Raw genomic sequence first — 24,564 nt, 5'->3', positions numbered from 1 at the left:
TTATTCAGAACAGAAGGCCAAATTAATTGTGAACAATGTAGTGACAGAAGAATTTAAGATTGAGAAAGGAACACGACAAGGTTGCCCAATCTCTCCATTGCTTTTTATATTGGTCTTGGAGGTTTTGTTAAATATGATTAGAAGGGACCAATTGGTAAAAGGTATACAAGTGGGAGCGAAACAGTACAAATTGAAAGCATTTGCTGATGATTTAGTATTGACTTTACAGGAGCCAGAATCTAGCACTAAAAGAGTATTAGAATTAATTCAAGAATTTGGTCAGGTGGCAGGTTTTAAGTTGAATAAGATGAAAACTAAGGTATTAGAAAAGAACCTAACAGAGATTGAGAGAGAGAAGTTTCAGAAGGAGATAGGATTGACACTGGTTAAGAAAGTGAAATATTTAGGGGTTAATATGACTGCTAAGAATGTGAATTTATTTAAGGATAATTATGAAAAATGTTGGACTGAAGTGAAAAAAGATTTAGAAATATGGTCAAATTTGAAGTTATCATTGTTAGGCCGAATTGCTGTGATAAAAATGAATGTATTGCCAAGAATGCTGTTTTTGTTTCAAACACTGCAAATTTTGGACAAAATGGACTGTTTCAAGAAGTGACAGAGAGATATCTCCAGATTTGTCTGGCAGGGCAAGAAGCCTCATATAAAATTTAAGATATTAACTGATGCTAAAGAAAGAGGTGGATTTGCCCTGCCAGACTTAAAACTTTATTATGAATCAGCAGCTTTTTGTTGGCTGAGAGAATGGATGCTTCTTGAAAACACGGATGTTTTGGATTTGGAAGGTTTTAATAATGTATTTGGTTGGCATGCATATTTGTGGTATGATAAGGTTAAAGCACACAAAGCGTTTAAAAACCATATTGTCAGAAAAGCACTGTTTAATGTCTGGATAAGATATAAGGATTTGTTAGAAAAGAAAACCCCAAGATGGTTGTCACCAATGGAAGCAAAGGCTCAGAAAAAAACTCAATATGGAGGCCAAATGGCCGAAGTATTGGGAAATTTTGGAACAAGAGGGTGACAGATTAAAACTGTGGAGTTTTGAAAAATTAAAAAACAGAGTACGAGATTGGCTCCATTATTATCTGTCAGGGAACTGCCATCTGAGCTAGAGGCGGAGGGAAGGCTCCAAAGGGATGCAGGAGAGGGTCCCAGTAGGGAGAGAGGCAGCCCATCTGCTGGGGAAGGAAATCAGCGTAACACCAGTGGAGAAGGGGGGCAGGTGAGGGAATCGGGGAGGAGGCTCCAAGACTCTTCGCTGGAGACCGGCGGAGAGAGTACGGGTACTCCGCTGCCCACACCCTCCCTGCGCAGAAGACGTCCGCGCAGGGAGAGTAGGAGGAGACTTGGTGTCAAACAACTTTTATGCTGGAAAAGGTTTAAGAAACGCCCACTGACGGATTCTGCCAGCGACTGAGACAGTCACGATGCTGGAGGCTGTTCAGTCAGAAAGAGTTAACCAGGTAACCTAGCCAGGAGTGGCGGCAACTTACGCACGAGCAACCCCTAAACCCATTACAGCAATCCGTCAGTCATCGACGTTGCTTGTGTGTAGCTCCAGAGAGGCAGCACCATGAACCAGACCGGAGGAGCCGGAGAGACGGAGCAAGCAGCTGCAGTGCAAGGTCTGGTGGAGAGAAACCGAGATTTGTAACAGCATGTAGCTCTCCTGACGGCGCGGCTGGACGAAAGACGAGCTCAGGATGCTCAGGTCAGACCCACCCCCATCGCAAGGAAGGTACCGGGGCTGGTACACAAGTTTGGGGGGAAGCCCCAGGACTACAACGCGTTCCGAATGGAAATAGAGTACGCTTTGGAACTGCAGTATGATGACTTTGTTAACGATGAGCAAAGGGTGGCATACATTGTGGGGCATCTGCAGGATGGGGCAAGAGAATGGATCAGGCCCCTTATGGCGACGCAAAATCATGCCTTGAAGGACATTAAGAAATTCTTTCAGGCGATGGATGCGATGTATTCCAGTGAAGTCCAGCAAAGTGTGACTCGGCGAGAACTGATGGGGTGCAAGCAGGGGAGCCAGTCAGTTAGAGACTACTGGTCGTGCTTTGCAATGTTGATCCACCGTCTCGGGTGGAATCTGGACTCTGAACCTATTCAAATGTTGTTTGAGGAGGGGTTGTCCCCAACGGTGAAGGATGAGCTGTCCCACGCGCCCCGCCCGCAGTCGATGGATCAGCTGACCAAGGCTGTGCTTGCGATTGGTGTGAGGCAGGAAGCGCGGGCTCAGGAGAAACGCGAAGTGAGAGGGGAACGTTGCCATGACTACCGCATTCCTGAAATACCAAGACAGCTTTCCCAGGCGGCTGAGCCAATGGAAATAGATGGCGCGCGCGCGCACGAGGTTTCAAACTCCACTGAAGGTCGCAAGAGGGAGGGGAAGGATTGGAAACCCACCAAGAAGTGTTTCCTCTGCCAGCGGCGGGGCATTTTGCAAGGGTCTGCCCTCAAAGAAAGGCCTGGCAAGGGATGGTGGGGGCTGCTGGCTGTGAGGAGAAGGGAGACGAAGGGCAGGCGCAGGGAAACGACAGCACCTGGCTGCCAACCAAAGGGGCCAGCAGCCAGGCCAGCAACCAATAGAAGTGCCCCAGCCTGACCCCCCCAGGGCAGCGATAGCCATAGCAGTGGTGCTAGAACTCCCGAATGGGCACCGAGTCAAGGTTGAGGGGCTGCTGGATTCGGGCAGCTCCTGCAATTTCTTTAGCAGGGACTTCGCTTTGGAGCACCAAATACACTTGCTACCCCTGGATTTTCCCTTGCAAGTGACCACCATCGATGGCAGGGAACTTCTGGGAGGGGAAGTGACACACCAGACCCCGCCAATGCGAATGAGGGTTTCCAGGCACACGGAGACCATTGCCTTTCACGTGGCCACACTGGCAGGACCCCCAATAATACTGGGAATGAGCTGGCTGGCACTGCATGATCCAGTAGTGTCATGGCATCAGCGGTCAGTCACCTTTGGGTCAGCTTACTGTTTGGAACACTGTCTGGGGGGGGGACCCCAAGAATGACAGTGGCCAGGGTGGCTGGGCTGGCGGTGGAAGAAATGGAGGCATTGCACCAGCAACTCAAGATGAACTTGGAGCGGGCCAAGGAAGTTTATAAGAGGCAGGCAGACAAGCACCGTTGGGAGGGGGATGCCATACGGGTGGGAGACCGAGTGTGGTTGTCAACCCAAGGGTTACCCCTAAAAGGAGGGTGCAAGAAGTTGCAGCCAAGGCGGCTGGGACCCTTTGAGGTAACACAGCAGGTGAACCCTGTGGCGTTCAAGCTCAAGTTGCCTGACAGCATGAAGATACATCCGGTGTTCCATAGCTCCCTACTCTCACCGTACAGGGAGGGGCGGGAATTCCCGGGCCGGGAGGGAGGAGTCACCGCCCACCCGCGGGTAGAGGAGAGGGAACTCCACAACCAAGCCACGGAAATACTCGATTCAAGGTGGCGAGGGCGCCAGGTGGAGTACTTAGTGGCTTGGGAAGGAGAACCCGAGTCAGAAAACACTTGGGTCCCCGCAGAGGCAGTCAATGATGGGTATCTTGTGGAAGAATTCCACAGCCTGTTCCCAGACAAACCAAAACCACTAGCGAGATTCTGGGAGGAAGAATTTGGTACCACAGACGAGGAGGAGGAATTTGTGGGTTTTCCTGTCTCCGAAGAGGAAGGAGGGGAAATGTCAGAGGGAGAAGAATCAGACTGGGAGGCCCACCCCGCGGCAAGAGATCGGAGCGGGTGGGAAGCGGGTTTTGAATCCTCAGAGGAGAGCGACAGCTCCTTCAGGGGCTTCCCCGCATCGTCGGCCGAGGAAAGGGACGAGGTTGAATCTGAAGGTCGGGCCGGGGGCGGAGGGGGTCCTGGGGGGGAGGTGGATGTCAGGGAACTGCCATCGGAGCTAGAGGCGGAGGGAAGGCTCCAAAGGGATGCAGGAGAGGGTCCCAGTAGGGAGAGAGGCAGCCCATCTGCTGGGGAAGGAAATCAGCGTAACACCAGTGGAGAAGGGGGGCAGGTGGGGGAATCGGGGAGGAGGCTCCAAGACTCTTCGCTGGAGACCAGCGGAGAGAGTACGGGTACTCCGCTGCCCACACCCTCCCTGCGCAGAAGACTTCCGCGCAGGGAGAGTAGGAGGAGACTTGGCGTCAAACAACTTTTATGCTGGAAAAGGTTTAAGAAACACCCACTGACGGATTCTGCCAGCGACTGAGACAGTCACGATGCTGGAGGCTGTTCAGTCAGAAAGAGTTAACCAGGTAACCTAGCCAGGAGTGGCGGCAACTTACGCACGAGCAACCCCTAAACCCATTACATTATCAAATAATGGAGGCGTATAATTTGGATAAAAAAATTGGCTTCCAGGTGGAAAAATCAAAGTTGGAAACAGAATTGTTAGATCCTAAAGTTAAGAATTTGTCAAGAATGTATAACTTGCTGTTGAAATGGAATACTCAAGATGAAACGGTGAAATCTGCTATGATTAAATGGGCACAAGATGTTGGACATAATATTATGATGGCTGACTGGGAACAGTTATGGACCACTGGTATGAAGTTTACGGCATGCAATGCCTTGAAAGAGAATTTAATGAAAATGATTTATAGGTGGTACATAACACCAGTCCAGCTTGCAAAAATCTATCATTTGCCTGATAATAAATGTTGGAAATGTAATGAAACTGAAGGTACATTCTTTCACCTTTGGTGGACATGCCCAAAGATTAAGGCATTCTGGGAGATGATCTATAATGAAATGAAAAAGGTATATAAATATACCTTTCTGAAGAAACCAGAGGCCTTTCTCCTGGGCATGGTCGGCCAATTGGTGCCAAAGAAAGATAGAACTTTCTTTATGTACGCTACAACAGCAGCAAGAATACTCATTGCAAAGTATTGAAAGACACAAGATCTACCCACCAGGGAAGAATGGCAGATGAAGCTGATGGACTACATGGAACTGGCGGAAATGACTGGCAAAATTCGAGACCAGGGAGAAGAGTTGGTGGAAGAAGATTGGAAAAAAATTAAAGTATATTTACAGAAATATTGCAAAATTAATGAATGTTAGAAGGATGCTGGAATGAAGTTATATGGTTTTAGCAGAAATGTTATAAAGAATTAAGTAAAAATAGATTGTTAATGGACCGAAGTGGAAAATTTAAGGTTAGAGTGTCTCAAGTTAAATTTTAGAACGAAAATTGAGAAAGATGGAAAGGACTTGCTGAAATAGCTAATTGAACTAGAATACAAAAAAGGGAGGTGTGAGGAGGTCGATGAAACAAGTATATGAAAGGTAAAGATATGGAAAGGTTGGATGTGTTTTTAAATGTTTGTGTTCTATTTTTCTTTGTTGTTTTATTGTATTGTTTTTCCCCCTTTGATGTATTGTAAGGTATTGTTTTGTTTTGTCTAATTCTTTATTGTTCTCTTTTCCTGTTCTCTTTTCCTGTAATTTGTAAACTCTTAATAAATATCTTTAAAAAAATAATAATGACCAAATTTCCTGTGATAGTCATGAATACATCCTGCATGCAAAACCTTGTTAGTATCTGCAACACAAGAAGTTTCATCCTGCACAACATCAACAGAATCATCATAATGCAATACAAACAAATGATCAATATAATCAGCATGCAATACAAAGTCATCTTTCTTGGTGATGGTGCACTTCCTCTTCTTGAAGGAAACGTCTATGTCCTGTTCAGTCAGCTGCGAGACACTCAGTAGGTTGTGTGCAGCATCTGGAACAAAAAGAATGTTGCGTATCGAAGCATCCAAGCTGTGAAGAACAACTGTTCCGTAGCCTTGACTGGAGATCGTGTGGTCATCCGCTTGGTGAATCGCACCTTCCTGAGGAGTAAAGGACACGAACAGGTGTTTGTCCCGACAAACGTGTCTGGTCGCTCCTGAGTCGACGATGAAGAAAGATCTAGATGTCTTCTGGACCTTTGGAGTGAAGCGTGAGACCATTGCCTTGTGTTGCGGTGTCCCGGACTTCTGACCTTTGCCTCTGTCTTTTCCACGTGTTGAGCTTTTGCTGTGCTGCGCTGCTCTGTTGCCTTGGCCTTGGGATGTTTACACTCCCTTTTCTTTTTTTTTGCAAATATTTTTTATTACATTTTCTATAAAAACTTCCATCTTTCCATTTTCCACATCACGTATTTTAGTTTGTTGAACCTCCCTCCACTCCTCTGACAGTCATCCATAATAATTCTCCTATTTACACATTTCTTAATATATAGTATCACCTTTAAGTAATTTCTTTATATCCTTATTTACATTTTTGCGATATTCCTCACTTTTCACAAAGCCTCTTTAAAACACACTAGCGTTGTATTCTCCTCACATATAGTTTTCAAATACTCTCTAAATTTTCCCCAATCCTCCAAAAACTTATGGTCTCTTTGAAGTCTAATTTTCCCCGTTAGTTTGTCTAATTCCGCATAATCAATTAGTTTATTTCTCCATTCGTCCAGAGTCGGTACTTGTTCTTGTTTCCACCTTTGAGCTATCAGCGTCCTCGCGGCAGTTATTGCATATTGGAAAAGTTTGAAATCCTTCCTTTTAATTTCCCTTCTGGTTATCCCTAGTAGAAAGGTCTCTGGTTTCTTAACAAAGCTATATTGTAGCATTTTCTTTACTTCATCATATATTTTTCCCCAGAAGCCCTTCACTTTCTCGCATTCCCACCACATATGCATAAACGTGCCCTCTTTCTCTCTACACCTCCAGCATTTATTACAAATCTTATACATTTTGGCCAATTTAACCGGTGTTAAGTACCATCTATATACCATCTTCATGGCATTTTCTTTTAGTGTTATGCATGCTGTGAATTTCAGATTTTGATTCCATATCTTTTGCCACTCTTCCAGCTCTATACTGTACCCTAGATCTCTGGCCCAGTGGATCATTACCTCTTTCACCTCCTCATCCATCGTATGCCATTCTAGTAGGATTTTATACATTTTTGATATGATTTTACGATCGTTATTAACAATTTCTGTTTGGAACTTCGAATCCTTTTCCTCATACCCTTTTTCTTTCACCTCCTTTTTAAACATATTGCTTATCTGCCAATAGTGCAACCAGTCCCGTACATGTTCTTTCACTTGTTCATATGGTTTAACTGTCCATTTGTCCCCTTCTTTGAATACCAGGTCTCCATATGTGACCCAGTTACTTCTCATATTGAGTTGCTTAATTCCCATCATCTCTAAAGGGGATAGCCAATGTGGTACCCCCCTTTCTAATATATTTTTATATCTGATCCATACTTCGATTAGCGATTTCCGGAATATATGATTTCCAAAAGATTGATGACCTTTTTTACCCTCCTGCCATAAATAAGCGTGCCACCCGAACCTATTGTCGAATCCCTCTAAGTCCAATAATTTCGTGTTTTTGAGCTTTATCCAATCTCTTACCCAGCAAAGACATGATGCCTCATAATACAACTTCAAGTCTGGCAGGGCAAATCCTCCTCTCTCTTTTGCATCCGTTAACAGTTTATATTTAATTCTCGGTTTTTTGCCCTGCCAGATATATCTTGAAATCGATCTCTGCCACTCCTTAAAAATTTTAACTCCTCTTAATATTGGGATCGTCTGAAATAAAAATAGTAATTTGGGTAGCACGTTCATCTTGATCATTGCTATTCTACCCCAAAAGGATAGTTTTAACCTTCCCCATCCTTCCAGGTCCTTCTTAATTCCTTTCCATATCATAACATAATTATTCTGGTACAGATCAATATTTTTTGGTGTAATCCAAATTCCGAGATATTTAACCTTTTTAACAACTTCAATTCCCATTTGTTGTTGGAACTCTTCAATCATTGATTGCTCCATATTTTTAGTTAGAATTTTAGTTTTTTTCCTATTTAATGTGAAGCCTGCCACTTCCCCAAATTTACCAATTTCCTCTAACACTTCCTTTACGCTGGTCATCGGGTCTTCCACCGTAATGATCAAATCATCAGCGAAGGCTTTGGTTTTGTATTCATTTTGGCCTACCTTCACCCCTTTTATCCTTTCATTTTTCCTAATTGAATTCAGAAGGATTTCTAGGACCAATATGAACAGCAGGGGTGAGAGCGGGCAGCCCTGTCTAGTCCCTTTTGATATTTCAATTTCTTCTGTTATCACGTTGTTCACTATCAGCTTCGCTCTTTGTTCGGTATATATGGCCTTTATTCCGTTGTAAAAATCATCCCCGATCTCCATATTTTCCAAATTTTTCAGCATGAAATCCCATGATATGTTGTCGAATGCCTTTTCGGCATCTACAAACATTAATATTGCTCATCTCTCAATCCTTACTGACAGATATTCCAATATGTTTATTATGTTCCTCACGTTATCTCTCATTTGTCTGCCAGGAAGGAAACCCGCCTGGTCTTCATGGATAATACTCAGTAATACCTTCTTTAGTCTCTTTGCCATTATTCCTGCATAGATTTTGTAGTCCGTATTCAATAAGGAAATCGGTCTATAATTCTTTACTTGTGTTGTATCTGCATCTTCTTTGGGGATAAAGGTTATATACGCCTCTTTCCACGTCTCTGGGATCTCTCTTTCTTTTAAGATGTTATTCATTACCTCTTTTAGTGGTTTTATCAAGTCTAATCTCAATTCTTTGTAGTACCTTGCTGTAAAACCATCTGGTCCTGGTGCCTTCCCGTTTTTCAACTCTGCTATGACCCCCGTAATCTCCTCATTCTCTATCGGAGTATTTAACCCCTCTCTTGCTTCTGTCGAGATCTTTAGTACCTCTTTCTCTCTTAAATACCTCTCTGTTTTCCTCATATTATTCTTCTCTTTATTCCTGTACAATTGGCTAAAAAAGTCCAAAAATCCTTTCCTAATACCTTTACTGCTGGTGATCTCTTCCTCTTTCACTATGATTTTATTTATTGTGCTTTGTTCTTTTCTTTTCTTAATCTGCCAGGCAAGCCATTTTCCTGATTTATTCGCAAATTCGAAGTTCTTTTGTCTCAGTCTTTGAATGTTCCGTTCCACCTCTTTATTAATTAGCATTGCAAATTGGGTTTGCAAGATCTTAATACTTTGTCTAATTTTTGTGTTGTTAGGTTTTTGAATTAACTTTTGTTCCTTATCCATAATTTGTTCTAGAATCTCTTTTTCCCCTTTCTCTCTGTTCTTCTTTCTAATTGAGTTTTGTTGTATGCAGAAACCCCTCATCACAGCCTTACTTGCATCCCACACTATATTCATATTTGTTCCTTTATTACAATTGTCGGCAAAGTATTCTTTCAGTTTCTTCTGAGCCCCTTGCACAAATTTTTGATCATCAAATAAATAATCATTCAATCTCCATCTGAATGTTCTTTCTTCATACCCTTTGATTTCTAATCTAATTGGGCTATGATCTGAGATTACTCTTGGTTCAATTTCTACTTGGTGAACTCTTGGTGTTAGCTCCCCTGATATCCAGATTTGATCAATTCTCGACATTGATTGGTTAGGTTCCGAATAGAAGGTGAATTGTCTTTCCAATGGAAATCTTAGCCTCCAGATGTCCATTAAATTACAATTTCTGACCAGTTCAAAGAATGATTTGGGTAGTTTACCTTCTTTTGTTCCACCATCTCTCAATCTGTCCATTTCTATCGAAACTACCCCGTTCATATCTCCCATCAGAATTATCTTTTGATCCACATATTCCAATAAAAGTTCTTCCAATTTTTGGTAAAAGACATTTTTATTTCCATTAGGTGCGTAGATCCCCACAATTATTAGTTTCTCCCCTTGCCAATTGATTTGAACCCCGATAACTCTCCCTTCTTCATCCTTAAAGATTTGTTTGGCTTCTATTTTACCTTTTATATATAGGACCACTCCCCTCTTCTTTTGTTTGTCTGAGGATATGAATTCGTTTCCAAGTCTTTTATTTATCAAAATTTTTCTATGCCTTTTTGCCACGTGCGTTTCTTGCAGACAGACTATATCTAAGTTCTTTTTCTTTAAGAATTGTTCCACCTTGTTCCGTTTTTTTTTGTCGTTCAGACCATTAATATTCCAGTTCCATATTTTTAATGCCATCTTGTTACCAAATTATAAAATTATCTTTCCCTTCCAATATTTTGTTATAATCTTTCCTCCTCTTCCTCCTCCTCCGCCTCCTCCTCCTCCTCCTCCTCCTCCCCCTCTTCCTCTTCCTCTGGTTTCCCTTCAGTCCTCCCACTCTCCCCCACCTCCTTCACTCCCTTTATCTCCACTCCACCTGTTGCTCCTTTAATTCCTTCCTCCTCCTCTATCCATAACTCTTTGTATTTTCTCTGAAATTTGCCTATTTCTCCTGGGCTGGTCATCCTATGTTTTTTGTTTTTGTAAGTGAAAGAGATCCCTTCCGGATATTCCCACTTAAATTCTATATTATTCTTCTTAAGAATTTGCACTTGTGATTTGTAAGGGTCTCTCCGTTTCAACAGTCTGATTGGAATATCTTTAAAGATAATTATGTAGCTACCGTCAATATACAATCTTTTTTCTCTATTTTTTCCCAATACCAGATTTCTCATATCTCTATCCTTAAATGTTATGAGGCAATCCCCTGGAAATTTTTTTGCTCTAGTCGTTTTTACTTTCATCCTAAAAGCATTTTGGATCGTATTTGCCACCTCCTCTGCTTGAAGCTCTAACCACTTAGCCAATTCTTCTATCAGTTTTTGCCTTATATTCTCTCCTTGATTCTCTGGTATTCCCCTCAACCTTAAATTAACTTCCCGTTGCCGAAGTTCGTTCATAGAAATCGCGTCCCACATTTCTTCTTGAGCTTTACTAGCTTCTAATAGTCCTGCTCTAGTTTTATCCTCCTCCCGTCTCAGATCTTTCACTTCTAATTTGGCCCTTTTCAGCCCTTCTTCTAATACATGTGTCCTTCTGGATACCTCTTTTATTTGTCCTTTAAGCTCATTTACTGTTTCGTCTATTTTCTTATCCATTTTCCCAATTTTTAAATCTACCTGTTCTATTTTTGTTTCCAGATTTTTCTCACTTTGTCTAATTTCTGCAAACATTTTTAATATTTCGGCCCTAAAGTCTGATTCTTGCTTAGACGCTTTTCTCTCTCCCGGGGTTCCCCCGTTTCCACTTTTCTTTTGTACGTGAGACATTTTAAACGTATGTATCTTATTGCACCACTTCAATAAACTTAGAAGCCTATTCCAAAATTAGGATCCCCAGCTCCCCACAGAGACTATCAATCAAATAATAAATGTCAGTTCCCCCAATGTTTTACAGAGCAAGTTCCAATCCAGTAGGTCCCTTAAGTCCGTAGATATTCCATATACTTAGCACTAATAGATTTATAACTCATTAATCAAAATATTGTTGAAAGGAAAAGGGACCTTATATAACCTCAAAACTGCAATAAAGGAAGAGAGTTAAGTTGAAGTCCTCCCAGGGATATTCAAAGTTTTTCCTCTTTTAAGAAAATGGTTGAGTAGGTAGAGTCTGGTAGAGTCTAGTTCTTCATGCCCCCAATTGGGCTATTCCTTATATGGTCTTCTGCTTGTCAAAGTAAAGTAAGGTAAGGTAGCTATTTTCCTCTTCTTGCCCTCAATTGGGCTAAATCCCAAAGGAAGTTCTGACCAACCTAAATCTTTGAACGCTCAGGCAAATCATAAAACAGCTTCATCAAGTCCAGAAAATTCCCCCTTTTCCAAAAGTAAGAGCTCACCCTTCATAAATACCAGGTCCACTCTATGAATCAACAGATACCAAAAAGAAAAAAAAGGAAGCAAAAGAGAAAAAGGAGGAGGGAGGCCGAGTTGCCAATTCTCTTCCACCCACCAGAGGGCCACCGTCCAACAAACGAGTGGGGAGGAGGAGGGGAGACAAGAAAAGGAGAGGAGAAAAAATGAAACTGTCCTTCCTCTCTCTCCAATTCTTCCAATTTCCCCAAAAACAATAGCTATGACGCCACTGTAGAGTTGCTAAAGTTGGTCACCAACATTCAAAGTGTCCATCGTAATATAAAGTCTATTTCCAAAAGGAGAAAATATTACCACAAAGGACAAACATGTCTTCTCGTTTCTTCTTTTGTTAAACAGTGGCTAAATAATGGCTATTAAGCAGTAATTGAGCCCAGCCAATAACGCAATAAATTCCTCCACTAAACACAGTAAATTCCTCCACTAAACAGTACTTCAAAAGAGAAACCAGGTTTTCCCTTCCTCCTCCCGTTGCCAAGAGGGCTAGGAATAGCAAAGAGTAGCGAAATGTTGTCTCTTTGCTCCCCCCCCCAAGTTCTTCTTTTACCAGTTTTTTTATCTTCAATTATAGTCACCAACAGTTGGAGAGGGAGAAGAATTTTAGCCGCCAGCGTCACTCACGTTTTTTTCCTCGGCTTTGTTTAGCTCCCTGCGTCCTTAATGACTCCAGATAGGAATTGAGCTCTTATCAACCTTCTTTTGTTCGAGCCCTTCCTTAGATAAGATCTTAATTGTTTAAGTGCTCGCTTGAGCCCGAAGTTCTTTTCCTTGAGAATCCAGCGTTTCTCTTACAGGCTCGGGGCTTCGCTTTCTCGGAGGCAGTAATGGCTTCCCTCAGCCTGCTTCGCCCCCGCCGTGCTCTTCACTCCGAAAACCGGGGCTACCTGACGGCCGGGAGTTCCGCGTTTTGGCTCTGCGGGAACCAAATGTAACTGGACACCCACCAGATACTTTTCAGGGGACCACGGCGCCCTGTGGAACCCCTATTTCCCTCCAAGAAGCTCGGGATTCCCCACAAAGAAGAAATCCCCGCCTGTGTTAGAGTCTCTCTGAACCGGAAGTGTTTACACTCCCTTTTCACGTGGCCTAGACGTCCACACGAGTAGCATTTCACTGCCTTCAAAGCTTTGGCGCCATCTAGTGGTTCCACTGCATTCTGGGATGACGTCTGTGAGGACTCCTCCTTAGTGATGCAGCTAGCACTACGCCGATCCGCTTCATTTAACGCCACAGCAGTAACATGCGCTACCGTTAGCCGAGCAGTAGGCAAAACAGCAAGGTGGCTGGCAATCACTTCCCAACTTGAACCCAAAGAATGTAGTATCATGAAGGAATACACAGCCTCTGGAAAGGTGATTCCACGCTGTTGCAACTCATGCCTAAGATTTTGCATTTCCATGAGGTGGGCATGTACGTCTGCTCCTTCAACAAGTGCCATATCATGCAACTTGGCATAAAAGAACAAAGAAGCGCCCGCTTCTGTTCTCAAATGTGACTCTTGGAGACTGTGCCACATCTCTCTGGCTGAGGCCTTGTCACGCAAAAGACATAACTCTTCAGGAGACACAATAAGCATCAGAGTTCCCCTTGCTTTGGAATCCTTAGCCTTCCATTCATCGGTCGTTGGAGCTGGGGGGGGGGCGTCTGTTATCACATTATACAGACCCTCTTTTCGTAGCAGAGCCTCTGCATATTGCACCCAGTTTTGATAATTCCCTTTTCCAAGCTTTGGAAATCCAAGAACCTCTGTTACTCTTGGACTGGCCATGTCTGTGTCTTCTAAAGCAAGCTGCGTCTCTCTACCAGCTGCATTCCAAAAACACACTTTCGCTTTCTCCTGAGCTTTGGCTAGAAGTTCAAAGTCCACCCCTTAATGCCATTAATTAGAGACTAGCAGGCTTCCTGGGGCAAGAGCACATACCTCTTATCAATCTTCTTGACACGCAGAGAAGATAAGCTGCATTCCGTTCTTCTGCTGTTCTTCTGGGCCCATAACCAAAAATATCGGGATCTCCGCTCGGCCAAGCCGATAAAGCTCATTTTCTTCCCGAGCCTTTGAAATCGCCTCCCGACGTTTTTAACAACCTTGAGCCTTTGATGAGGCTCCAAGGCACATCCTCCCAGCAGAGCATCAAAACAGCACGCGGAAGTGATGAGATGTATGGCTACATTGTAAAGAGTTTTATTTCTAAACTATGCAGAACAGAAAAGACATCCTCTCTCTATGAAAGCAGAGAGCAACTGAATAAAGGAACAAAGGAAACAGGAAACCACTAACGTCACATCCTGTCTCCTCTCCCGTGAGACTTCCAGTAGTATGGAATCCCTGGAATGTAAACAGAGTCCTGTGACTCGCAGCAGCTGCTCAGTGAGAAACAGAAACTAACACTTCATGCCTCTCCCCATCCTAGGTCATCTTATATGCCATGTAAAACTCACTTCCAGGTTATTTCTCAGGGGCTACCCAAGCCCTCTTTGTTTTGTTTTTAACTGTGAGAAGTCCATTTCCATCCAAGTGGGTCCTTTTATTACATTAAGAATTTGGAGTTTGAGTTTTCATCATCCCTCCTCACCCTTTTTTCCTTTTGTGTCACATACATCCGAGGAGAGGGGCTATATTGTTTTTTTCTTGATTTGTTGGCCACTCTGGAAGTTTTTTCAGCTGAACAGCAGGGTAAAAGCACTTTGGATAAAATGAATGATAAAATAATGCCAGCCAAGGGACTTCTTGGCAGAGGAAGTTGACCTCACCTGTCAGGGAACTGACATCGGAGCCAGAGGCGGAGGGAAGGCTCCCAAGCGATGCTGGAGAAGGGCCCAGCAGGGAGAGAGGCAGCTCATCAGCTGGGGAAGGAAATCAGCGTAACACCAGGGATAAAGGGGGGCAGATGGGGGAATCGGCGAGGGGGCTCCAGGACTCCTCGCCGGAGACCAGCGGGGAGAGCACGGGTCCTCCGCTACCCACACCCTCCCTGCGCAGAAGACTTCCGCGCAGGGAGAGTAGGAGGAGACTTGGCGTCAAACAGCTTTTATGCTGAAAAAGGTTTAAGAAACGCCCACTGACGGATTCTGCTAGTGACTGAAACAGCCACGAAGTGAAGGGCTGTCCAGACAGAAAAGGTTTAACAAGGCAACCTAGCCAGGAGTGGCGGCAACTTACGCACGAGCAACCCCTATATTTATTACATCACCATAGGGGGATGCTTATCCCAGAATCATAGAATTAGAAGGGACCTAGAGGGTCATTTAGTCCAACCCCCTGCAATGCAGGAATCACAGCAGCTACTTTAGCTTTCCCTCCATGTGGTTCCCCATGCAGATCCTGGCTCCGTCCCCCTGATCATAGAGATGCTTGGAGACGTGTATGAATACATGCCCATCCTTCAGGACTGGTGGCATGCAGATGGGTATGCCAGCAGCGCTTTGCTCGGTTGCCATCTGAGCTGGCATCTCTTGGGGAAAAGCTGCAGTTCTACCAAGTACAGAGCGCAGTCTGGCTGGATGACGGAGAGGTGTTCCTGCAGAAGCCAAAGCAGAGGCGTGAGTAGAGATATGCTGCACTATTGAACCTAAAATAAGCCTGCTAGATCAGGTCAATGGCCCACCTGGTCCAGCAACCGGCTCTCACAGTACCATGTGCACCTAGACACCTGTGGGAACCCAGGGAGCAGAACATGAGCACCAGAGCACTCTCCCTCCCCTCCTGTGGTTTCCAGGAACTGGTTTTCAGGAGCATGGCTGCCCCCAGCTGTGGAGGGCAGAGCACAGCCATACTGGCTAGTAGCCATTGACAGCCCTCTGCTCCTTCTCCTCCACCTCCTCCTCCTCCTCCTCTTCCTCCTCCAGGAATTGGTCCAATCCTCTTTTAAAGGCATCCATGTTGGTGGCCATCAGAGTTCCATAGCTTAACTCTCTATGCTGCAAGAAGAAGGGCTTTCCTTTTATCTGTCCTGAATCTTCCATCATTCAGCTTCACTGGATGACCACAAGTTCCAGTGTGATGAGAGGAGAAAAAATTTTCTCTCTCCACTTTCTCCTGGCCATGCATAATTTTTATAAAAATCCTATCATGTAACCCTTCCTTGCTTTTTCTCTAAAACTAAAAAGTCCCAAATACGGCAACCTTTATTCATACAGAAATCGCTCCATCCCATAGATTTGGGTTGCCCTTTTCTGAACTTTTCCCAACTCTACAACATGCTTTTTGATGTGAGGCAACCAGAACTGTTTTAAATGTTGGGTCCTTGGTCACATCCCCATCTCTCTCCCCCACCCCCAGGAAACATCTCCGCACCAATCCTGGTATTCAAGAACAGACACAAAGTGTGTGAAGGTACTAGCCGTCTTCCCAGAGATGCCCACCGTGAGTGCTTGTGCCCATGTCCAGTGGGACCCTGAGGCTGTGGAGAGCTCCACTGTCTTCTCCTATGCCATCCCGGCTTTCATCAATGAGTTCCAGTTGCGTGGCTTCGTCGACGAGGATAGCTTCATCAGGTTTGCCATCATCCTCCATGGGCACCACTCCCCGTACCTGCCAGTTTTTTGTGCCGATGGGTAGTGGCACCACTTTTGTGTCACATGGCAGCATCAGAATGGGGCATGGGCCATCCACGCTGACGGGAAGGAGAAGGCCTCAGCCACAGGGCTTTCAGCTTCCCATGCCGTGGATGGCCACAGGATGTTCATTATCGGGCAAGATCAGGACTCCCTGGGTGGGGCCTTCAAAGAGAAAGAGTCCTTCAGCGGGAACCTCACTGGTTTGCATGTTTGGAGGAGGGTCCTCAGCAGGGAGAAGATGGAAAAAGTGCGCTCCTGCATCCCTATTCAAGAGAGCCTCGTGTTTGCCTGGAGCAGCGACATCCTTGAGGTGGAAGCGAGCATCCAGCAGGCCACAGTGCAGCTAATCTGCCCAGGTAAAGCGCTCTCAGGTTGTGACTGCATCAGCTGTCTGAATCTGGTCTGTGATGAGCTGGCTGATTTGCATGTCCCTGTTTTCAGTTGGTGTGGTCTGGTTATATGCCTCTAGTGGATGGGGGCAGGGGAGGAAGCTGCCCCAGGACAGGGGTGGGGATCCCTGTGGCCTGCAGACCATGGCCAGTGATGATGGGAGTTGTAGTCCCAACTGAAGGGCCACAGGTTCTCCTTCCTTGTTTAGGAGGCATCTTGGGCTGGAAGGGCTTTGAACTCTCTTGGGTCTCCATTGCAAAATGGGCTTGTTGAGATAGGTAGGTAGATACCTGCCGGGGTCTTCTTTCTCCAAGGGTTGAAGATGTCCATGGCGATCAGGTTGTGTGACTCAGCTACCTGCAAGTACACAAATGACAGAGTGTATTTCGAATAAACTGTGTGGAGCAGGAGCAGATGGCGGGGAGGGGCGATGGCTGCGACCTGACTCCTGACGACTGAGTCAACGCCACTTACCTGGAGGCAGTGGGGGAGGGGTGGGGCAGCAGGGAGATGGGGCAAATGCATCAACAAGAGAGCTGGGTGCTTTATAAGGACCTAGTAGCAGTGAGTGCCTGGCGCTGCCTGGGAGTTTTTAGGGAATAAAAAAATTGCAATTTTAAAACTAAAAATAGCATAATTCGTGATTTTGGACCCATGACACCAAAATTGGGTAAACTCATGCCAAAGTCACGTTTTGGTCTGACATCTTGATTCAAAACGGCACCTAGAATCCAAGAGTCTGCCAACTCCACCCTCAGGAAACCCCCTGCCGAATTTGGTGATGATGCTTCAAGGGGTATCCCAACCTACAGAAAACAAACAATTTCCCAAAACATCGAGTAGACGGAGGATGTTGTTCTTGTTCTTTTCCAGTGCCTGTGGAGGAATGTCATATGTTTCAGGTCATGCAGGGAAGCCTTGCTTATGCCCCCTGCCTGCAGCTGCTGCCCTTTGTCTGCCACTACAAAAAAGGTATGGCAGTTCTGACTATCCTTATCTCCAGACTCAAACTGTGGCAACTGTCATTTTAAGCCCAAGGTCCCCATTTCTTTGTGCCAGCAATCGGTGGGTCAGAGCAACAGGGAAGTGGGTGGAGCAACAGGTGTGACTCTTACTTTGTTCAGTATGGTCCCATCTGCACGGTGCATTAAAAGCACTCCCCCCCCCAAAAAAAAGAAGAATAATGGGAACTGTAGTCCACTGAGACCTTTTAATATCACAGTAATCCAAGTTTATGCACCAACCACTGGTGCTGAAGAAACTGAAATTGACCGATTCTATGAAGACTTACAACACCTTATAGAAATGACACCAAAGAAGGATGTTCTTCTCATTATAGGGGATTGGAATGCTAAAGTAGGGGATCAAGAGATAAAAGGAACAACTGGCAAGTTTGGCCTTGGAGATCAAAACGAAGCAGGGCAAAGGCTAATAGAGTTCTGTCAAGAGAACAAGCTGGTCATCACAAACACGCTTTTCCAACGACACAAGAGACGACTCTACACATGGACATCACCACATGGGCAGCATCAAAATCAGATTGATTATATTTTCTGCAGCCAAAGATGGAGAAGCTCTATACAGTCAGCAAAAACAAGACCTGGAGCTGACTGTGGCTCAGATCATCAGCTTCTTATAGCAAAATTCAAGCTTAAACTGAAGAAAGTAGGAAAAACCACTGGTCCGGTAAGATACAATCTAAATCAAATCCCATATGAATCACAGTGGAAGTGAGAAACAGGTTTAAGGATTTAGATTTGGTGGACAGAGTACCTGAAGAACTATGGATGGAGGCTCGTAACATTATACAGGAGGCAGCAACGAAAACCATCCCAATGAAAAGGAAATGCAAGAAAGCAAAGTGGCTGTCCAACAAGGCCTTACAAATAGTGGGGGAGAGAAGGCAAGCAAAATGTGAGGGAGATAGTGAAAGATACAGGAAACTGAATGCAGATTTCCAAAGAATAGCAAGGAGAGACAAGAAGGCCTTCTTAAACGAGCAATGCAAAGAAATAGAGGGAAACAATAGAATGGGAAAAACCAGAGATCTGTTCAAGAAAATTGGAGATATGAAAGGAACATTTCGTACAAAGATTACCATAATAAAGGACAAAAGTGGTAAGGACCTAACAGAAGCAGAAGACATCAAGAAGAGGTGGCAAGAATACACAGAGGAATTGTACCAGAAAGATATGGGTGTCTCGTACACCCCCGGTAGTGTGGTTGCTGACCTTGAGCCAGACATTCTGGAGAGTGAAGTCAAATGGGCCTTAGAAAGCACTGCTAATAACAAGGCCAGTGGAAGTGATGATATTCTAGCTGAACTATTTAAAATTTTAAAAGATGATGCTGTTAAGGTGCTACACTCAAGATTCTAGCAAATTTGGAAAACTCAGCAGTGGCCAGAGGATTGGAGAAGATCAGTCTACATCCCAATCCCAAAGAAGGGCAGCGCCAAAGAATGCTCCAACTACTGCACAATTGCACTCATTTCACACGCTAGCAAGGTTATGCTTAAAATTCTACAAGGCAGGCTTAAGCAGTATGTGGACCGAGAACTCCCAGAAGTGCAAGCTGGATTTCGAAGGGGCAGAGGAACCAGAGACCAAAGTGCAAACATGCGCTGGATTATGGAGAAAGCTAGAGAGTTCCAGAAAGATATCTACTTCTGCTTCATTGACTATGCAAAAGCCTTTGACTGTGTCGACCACAGCAAACTATGACAAGTTCTTAAAGAAATGGGAGTGCCTGATCACCTCATCTGTCTCCTGAGAAATCTCTATGTGGGACAAGAAGCTACAGTTAGAACTGGATATGGAACAACTGATTGGTTCAAAATTGGGAAAGGAGTACGACAAGGCTGTATATTGTCTCCCTGCTTATTTAACTTATATGCAGAATTCATCATGCGAAAGGCTGGGCTGGATGAATCCCAAGCCGGAATTAAGATTGCCGGAAGAAATATCAACAACCTCAGATACGCAGATGACACAACCTTGATGGCAGAAAGTGAGGAGGTTCTAAAGAACCTTTTAACGAAGGTGAAAGGGGAGAGCACAAAATATGGTCTGAAGCTCAACATCAAAATAACAAAGATCATGGCCACTGGGCCCATCACCTCCTGGCAAATAGAAGGGGAAGAAATGGAGGCAGTGAGAGATTTGACTTACTTGGGTTCCATGATCACTGCAGATGGTGACAGCAGTCACAAAATTAAAAGATGCCTTCTTCTTGGGAGAAAAGCAATGACAAACCTAGACAACATCTTAAAAAGCAGAGACATCACCTTGCCAACAAAGGTCTGTATAGTTAAAGCGATAGTTTTCCCAGTAGTGATGTATGGAAGTGAGAGCTGGACCATAAAAAGGCTGATCGCCGAAGAATGGATGCTTTTGAATTCTGGTGCTGGAGGAGACTCTTGAGAGTCCCATGGACTGCAAGAAGATCAAACCTATCCATTTTTAAGGAAATCAGCCCTGAGTGCTCACTGGAAGGACAGATCGTGAAGCTGAGGCTCCAATACTTTGGCCACCTCATGAGAAGAGAAGACTCCCTGGAAAAGACCCTGGTGTTGGGAAAGATGGAGGGCACAAGGAGAAGGGGACAACAGAGAATGAGATGGTTGGACAGTGTTCTCGAAGCTACCAGCATGAGTTTGACCAAACTGCGGGAGGCAGTGGAAGACAGGAGTGCCTGGCGTGCTCTGGTCCATGGGGTCACAAAGAGTCGGACACGACTAAATGACTAAACAACAACAACAAGTCCACTGAGAGTTCTGAGAGTTGTCAAGAGACCCCTATTCCTCTCACAAAGCTACAATTACCAGAGTGGTTCACCCCCTCTTCCCATTAATTAAAACACAAGCCACTTTTTATTAATGGAAATGTTTATTTGATAATGATAATAGAATATTTATTTATTTAAATGCTCATATTCCTCAATCTCATGCCAAAGTGCCACAAGGCTGGGAGCGAGGGATCAGATTCCACTTCCTCTGGAAGAGAGTTCCAAGGTTTTGGAGCCAGCACTGGGAAGGCCCTGTCATGCCTTGTTCAGCAAGGAAACTGTGCCTCTGAAGCAGGTCTTCATCACTGGGTTGGTTTCCAGGGGAGAAGGGTCCTTTTGGTATCCCCAGTTGTTGGATCAGCCTGGATTTGTGGTCAGAGTGTCAGACTGGGGCCTAGAGAGACACCGGTTCAACTCCCCCCTTGACCACAAAGTGCTCTGGGTGACTTTGGGCCAGTTGCTCTCTTTTGACCTTGTCTACCTTGCAGGGCTGTGGAAAGAATTAATCTTCCTCTTATTAAAATTTATATGCCATCCTGCACCTGAAGATCACAGGGCAGTTCACAACATGAAAATACAACATGAAAACACAAATTACATAGCATAATAGCAAAACAACAACACCCCTCCCCCACTATCACACTTAAAAGCCGTAGATGGCTTAATCAGCCAAAGCCCTAGTTGAAGAGGAATGTTTTTGCCTGGCTCCATGAAATGGGCGAGGTACTAACTTTGTAAACCACCTTCCACAACCTTCCATTTGCATGTCTGCTGTTTCCCCCTCAGATCTTGAAGAAAACACAGTCAAAACCTGTCCCACAGCTCATAGCTCAGGTTAATGCATGAGCGAATGCGACAGTGGTGAGTCTAAAGCATTGGCTTCAGCTCTTCAACCCTGAGGGCTTCCACCTGTGGTCCAGCATCACTGTGTTGCTGGCCAGGCCTCATGGGCCCTGGAGCCTTTTCTCAGTGTTTCCTGGGGGAAGTTGATTTCTGGGAGAATTTGGGGTGGTACAGGTTGCAGGGGGTTGGACTTGAAGATCCATGGGGTCCCTTCCAGCTTCACAGTTCTGTAATTTCTGTAAGAAGCTGCCAGACCCCAGAGCCATCTAGCTGAGCAGGATGATTTCTGGCAGGGGCCATTCGTAGCTCTACCTGGAGCTGCTGATGGGGAGTGGGATTGAATCTGGAACCTTCCTGACTCAAAGTCAATGCTCTTCCACTGAGCCACAGCTCTGGGGACACGTGACAAGTGTCTAGCCTTGTCTCAGGAGAACCACGGTGGGCAAAGCTTCTTAAAGTCTGGTTGTGGGGCACAGACATCTATTGGCACATCTTCTCATCTCAGCTCTCCACATTGCCCCTCTGTCCCCACCCCCCCACTCCCGAATTTATGGCTTCCCTACACACTTTCCCCTAAAGTGCCTTCAGCTTGTGCCCTGCTCCCAACCCAAAGTTCCCATATAACAGATTTTGGAACAACTGCTACTAAAAATACTTCAAAAATGGCTTTGTGCAGATCAGACACATCTGGGTGGATTTTTCCAAAAGGGGAGGCACACACACCCCTTCACCCACCCTGCCCCCATTTAGTCCCCCTTCTCTAACCTGGGGGTCTTGTTTCTGGCTACAGATTCCCGAGAGTATCTTCCAGGCAGAAGCCCAAGGCGTGGACCTTTCAGTAGCCGCTGGTTACCTAGGGGTGGTGGAGACGGTCCTGACGGACGCTGAGCCGACATCTCTGGATGCAGCTGCTCTTCTGGGCATCTTGCAACTGCTGAAGGAGGTCTCAGACATGGATGCCAACGAGCCGGGGGAACTGGCAACGCTGGAGCAGCTGGGGCAGCACTACGTGGCAATTGCCGGGGCAATCCTGGAGGAGCAGAATGCTGAGGAGTGGTCCAAAATAAAGCCGGTAGTAAGGGGCGGGCGGGGGGGCGGGTCTGGTGAGCCCCAATGTTTGAGGCAGGAAATCCAGAAAGCTAAAGCAGTCCTGATAGTCCACCATCCCTTTCCATCCTTGAGAGTATGTGGCCAGACCAGGACCCATGGGAGACCCTAGGGCCATGAAGCTGACAGAGGTGACCTTGGAAGGCAATGCAGGCCTCTTAGTCCCACTGACCTCACAGGGCGGTTGTTCGGGGGTTAAACACGGAGGGGATACCTTGAGCTCCTTGGAGGTTTATTTGGCGGGGTGGGGGGAGGTGAGATAGAAACACAATAAATAAAGAAACACTAGATGGTTGTCCGGCCTCTGCTGGAAGATTTTCAGGAAGGTAGAAATATATAAGGAAATAAATATCCCTGGGTACACACCTTAATTAAATGAGTTGCATCACACCTATGCTCACAGCAGTTAGACTTCTGGTAAAAATCTAAGTTATCAACCCCACTGTCTGCTGTGGAAGAATTTTACGCAACTAAATATGTACTTTATTACATGATTTACTACATTATTCCACAACATCCATTTCAATGCAAAGGAAACACAATTCGGTTTGGAAGGGCAGTTCATAGAATCAAAGGACTGCAGAGTTGGAAGGGATCCTCAGGGTCATCTAGTCCAAACCCCTGCAATGCAGGAATCCCAATTGGTTCCATATCATTGGCAAGCTGAACACAACAAAGGTGAAGACCAATCATATTCATTGATTTCTGTTCCAGACATGGGGCAAATAAGCAAACTCTGCTTCCGTTTCCATCAGGATTGTTTGATGTCTCATACCACCTCCCTCTGTGTGACTGGCTCCATTGTCAAACTTTCCCTACTATCAAGAAGCTTCCCTAATCTTTGACCAAAATCTACCCTCCAGTAACTTAAGCAGCAGAGAGGTCATAGAATCATACAGTTGGAAGGGACCCCAAGGGCCATTTCGTTCCAACCCCCTGCAATGTATTAAGCAGCCTTTGCTCTCTTCAATGGGGCAGCCCCTCAGAGATGCTATTATGTGCTGCCCCCCCAGTCTGCAGGAGGAGGGCCAGGGAAACCCTTGGGCAACGTCGGATGATGATGATGATGATAAGGTTTGGGCAGCTGCTCCTGTGCTTCTCAGATCCTTGATGGACCCATGACAGTTGTGGAAAACATGGACAAGATGGTTTCCAGCCTCCATCAGCTCCTGAGTACAGAGAGGCCAAAGTCACCATCTGGTGTAAGAATGTTGGTGAGTAGCAGCAAGGCTTTGGGGTGCGAGGGGGAGGAAGAGCCTGGGGAATTGTTAAAGCAAATTTGATGCCAGAAATTCAGTAGGGAAGGAATTGAAAGTAAAACTGCAAATATCCTAATGCTGTTACACAAATTTGTGGTGCATCTCCCACAGTACTGTGTAGAGTACTCACCTCAAAAAGGATACTGCAGGGCTGGAAAAGGTTCAGAAAATGCAGCCAAAATGATCTGGGGGATGGAGGGACTCCCCTATGAATGAAGGCTTGCAAAATTTGGGGCTTTTTAGCTTTGAGAATGTGGGAATGTTGTGGATAGAAAGAGAGGACAGATTGATTAAATATTGTCCTCCCTCCCTGACACTAATGAGTCAGTAGCACATTCCCCAGTATATAGCAGGAAGCTAGTTGGTAGATTCGTTTGAATCTCTTTACTTCAGCAAACCAGGGTTTGATCCTGGTAAATTCCCCTTTTATCCCTCTTATCATTACTTTTAAAGAAGACACAACAGTCTTCTTTAAAAGTAATGATAAGAAGTTTACTTACATGCTGGTTACAGTAGGTTCCCTGAAGGCAGGCTTTTAGCTTGGAGTTACAGAAAAGAATGTGGGGATTTGAGCCCATGTGCTGCTGGCTGAGAGCCAGCAAACAGCAGAATACATCAAGAGAACAGCATCAAGAGAAAATGGTCAAGGACTTCCGGTCTGCTGCGGAGTGCTAAGTGTCGCCCGCAACACGGAGCCAGCAGAAAGGCTTGGAGGGCAGTGCTAGAGCTAAGCGCATCCCCAAAAACCCCCCCACAGGAGAGTGGGGACCTGAGGGCTCCAGTGGAGCGGAAAATCTCACACACACACACCCGATTGTCTCCCGGCCGCTGCTGTGTGCACGGGAGGGAAGGG

The 24,564-nt window shown here is 45.2% G+C and overlaps 2 pseudogenes across 2 annotated transcripts in view; one reads left to right on the top strand and one right to left on the bottom strand.

Moving 5' to 3' along the window:
• LOC308467687 (steroidogenic factor 1-like) overlaps positions 1-24,564 on the bottom strand; it is a 214,644-nt pseudogene that overhangs the window by 161,508 nt on the left and 28,572 nt on the right. The gene's annotated exons all lie outside the window — the stretch shown is intronic.
• On the top strand, positions 1,598-23,674 carry LOC308467651 (adhesion G protein-coupled receptor D2-like; annotated as a pseudogene). Its single transcript has 7 exons — positions 1,598-1,649; positions 15,089-15,309; positions 16,049-16,682; positions 17,590-17,696; positions 21,289-21,363; positions 22,136-22,417; positions 23,556-23,674. The product of its transcript is annotated as an adhesion G protein-coupled receptor D2-like (transcript).

The sequence above is a fragment of the Podarcis pityusensis genome (genome assembly GCF_964106645.2).
Source record: "Podarcis pityusensis genome assembly, chromosome: W".
NCBI classification, from domain to species: Eukaryota; Metazoa; Chordata; class Lepidosauria; order Squamata; family Lacertidae; genus Podarcis; species Podarcis pityusensis.
Note: the sequence above shows the minus strand (reverse complement) of the source record. Positions and strands in the feature narration are given on the sequence as shown.